This window comes from Triticum aestivum, chromosome 3B (assembly GCF_018294505.1).
Source record: "Triticum aestivum cultivar Chinese Spring chromosome 3B, IWGSC CS RefSeq v2.1, whole genome shotgun sequence".
In the NCBI taxonomy this organism is placed as follows: domain Eukaryota; kingdom Viridiplantae; phylum Streptophyta; class Magnoliopsida; order Poales; family Poaceae; genus Triticum; species Triticum aestivum.
This window is the reverse complement of record NC_057801.1, coordinates 722,867,596-722,870,431: the sequence shown is the minus strand read 5'-3', so window position 1 is coordinate 722,870,431 and position 2,836 is coordinate 722,867,596. Positions and strand designations below refer to the sequence as shown.

At 38.8% G+C, this 2,836-nt stretch overlaps 1 pseudogene; it reads left to right on the top strand.

The window, feature by feature from the left end:
- The first annotated feature begins 533 nt into the window (after positions 1-533).
- On the top strand, positions 534-2,335 carry LOC123067756 (uncharacterized; annotated as a pseudogene).
- The last annotated feature ends 501 nt before the right edge of the window (positions 2,336-2,836 follow it).

The following is a 2,836-nucleotide window of genomic DNA, read 5'->3' as shown; positions in this document are numbered from 1 at the left end:
GAAACAATCAATGACCTACACACTAAATCAATGGATTATATTAAATAAGTGCAAATTGGACCCGGTGCCAGTGACACCGGCTAGCTGTACATAGCTACGCCCCTGCATATCAAATCCGCAGACCTAAACGTCCGTGGATATGTGGGCGCGACCCGAACAACGCTGGACGACCACTTATATGTCTTGCCCGACCACACCCTAGTACATAAACCCAAATCCATGCAAATTCATCCACGTTAATCATATACATAAACATCACATGTAAATAACATTTGTTGATAACAAAAATACATAGTTCAAACATAAAGTTTATTTGAAGTGCACAATCCAAACATTAAACACCTTAATTTCCTACTTGGTTTTTATTATGGGTCCACATATGCTCCATAAGATAATTGAATAGTTGCACGTGCACCTGTTGACCTCTGTTTCTAAGCTGCTAACTGTATTGCGAATATTAGTTCCAATATGCGTTTCATATTTCTTTATCCGAGCACTTCTTTTTTATTAAACTGTTGAGACTTGAGACTAGTATGTCGGTCAGATTATTAGTTTAAATTTTGTTTCTCTTTCCCCTAGTGTATGGATGAAGCTGGAGTTGACGGCGTGCTCATTGTTCAGCCTATTAATCATATGTTTGACCATTGTTTGGTAAGGCTGGAGAACTTGGAGCACCAGTTGGAATAATGGTGATGAAGGTAAAAGGAGCATTCCTATAGTACATGCATGTGTACTCAAACTATGTAATGGCTGCAACTGAATTTTAGGTTTCATATTAATATTATGTGTTTCTGCTGCAAATTTGCTAGTGGTAATAAACTTTGTAACTACAAAAAATAATTAACAGCTTGACAGAAGATAAGTACACATCATGGGCTCCAATAAGGTTCCAGGCAGAAAAATTGCACGCTTGAGATCATTGTTGTTTCACTAAGCAGCTAGAACTGATGCAATATTAAAAGTTAGTTACTGTTATGTATTAGTATCCAGTGAAATGTAAATCCCCTGCTACTTCGTAAAACAATACATATCTTCTGTTCCATGAACTTGTTATTTTCCTATTCTTTTTTGTTGTTTATTCATCCAGGGGATCAGTTCATACATTCAGCAAATAGAGGAGCTGTGTACGGATTATCCCGCAACTACGGTTATATTTGATCATATGGCTTTCTGCAAGCCACCAACGTAAGCTTGTGTATCTGCTTGTTCATAAACTGGAAAAATGTAATTCTTACCATGTTGTCGTCTATATTAACTTCTTCTGCATTGACATGCAGGAATGATGATGAAGAAAATGCATTCTCTTCATTTCTAAACTTATCCAGATTCCCACAGGTACCTTCCTTAATTCTGTTCCCTTGTACAGTCAGCTCAACTAACTCTGGTTCATATTCTTGCATGATTATGAATAGTTTCTGAAAAAGAAATCTTGTGCAAGTTAGCTCTTTCCAGTATTTTTTTTTATGCGGGAATATTTCCAGTATATGTCAAAGCTAGTATTCGTAGTTTCTAGTACCAGAACAAAGGGACCAGGGATTAATAAAAACATTTTGTGAGGTGGAGTACTTGCTGATAGTCAAGTGACTGTACTAAGAATTAAGCCAAAGAGATCGAATGACGTCTGGTGCCTGAACGAACAGAAGTTGCTTGGCTACAGTACTATGTTTGGTTCTTCTGTTCAGTGTCACCTTATTAACACTGATGCAATGACGCATTACTTGACTTCAACAGGTTTACGTCAAATACAGAGCTCTTTTCCGGATCACAAGAGAAGCTTATCCATATGAGGACACATCTCAGCTTGGGTGATCTCAAGCTATGGAGCTAACCGAATAATGTGGGGAAGGTGAGTTCAATCAGCGCATCAATAGGAGTTTCATTGCATCAGACTATTTTCACTATACGTCTATACCTCCATGAGTGTGATGGTATATTCTTGGATTCTTCTTTGCAGTGACTTCCCCTACGTCGTTCCCGAATGCGGCTACAAAGGAGCAAAGGAGGCAATCTCTCATGTCGCTGGCAAGGTCGCCGTTTCAAGGTGGAGTGGATTTTAGGCAAAACAGTAAGCCAACTATTTCAAGCTGCATGGGTTACTCCATGAGGGAGATGTAGCATGGCAGGCATGACAGTGTTGCGGCTCAGTTTGGTATGTTCAGTTTAGACATCCTTGTTTGAAAGGGGGAAGGATGTATCTAGTTTGGTACTGTGCAGTTTGACAGTCATGTTCAAGTGTCTACCCCTTCTCCAGAGGTTTAATAAATTCAATAGTTCTTCCTACTGCAAACCTTTCTGCTCCCCCACAAGAGTACATAGTATATGAAAATAATGACTTGTATCACAGAAATAAATCAGAATTTTCTTTTTTTAAAATGAAACCGGTGATGGGTATAGTTTATTTTTTTTAAAACCCATGGAAGAAGCTGTGGGAAACTTTAGTTTTAATGCCGAGTACTTGTGTCTGAACACTGCTGGTTTTGCCGTGATAAGTCTTCCATGGTTCTGTGAAGACGTGTGCTACTGCTACATGAGTATCATGTTTCTATTACAGCATTATTAGTACGTTGATGAGATTGATGGTTAGTATTGCGACTCTAATTGCAAAGTTTATGATACAATTCCTGTTGCAGCATAGCATTTGTTCTCCATGGTTCCACTTTTCTGGACGCAATTTAATTAACTTTTCAGGTGCAAACGTACGTTTTTTTTTACTCTGGAGATATTTTTAGTTAACTCAAACGGCTAGGCAAATCATCGGCTCGCGCCATGCACTGCCTACGCAGGGCCATGAAGCAATACCTTAATTTGCCATTTGCCATTTGGACTTAAGAGTTCA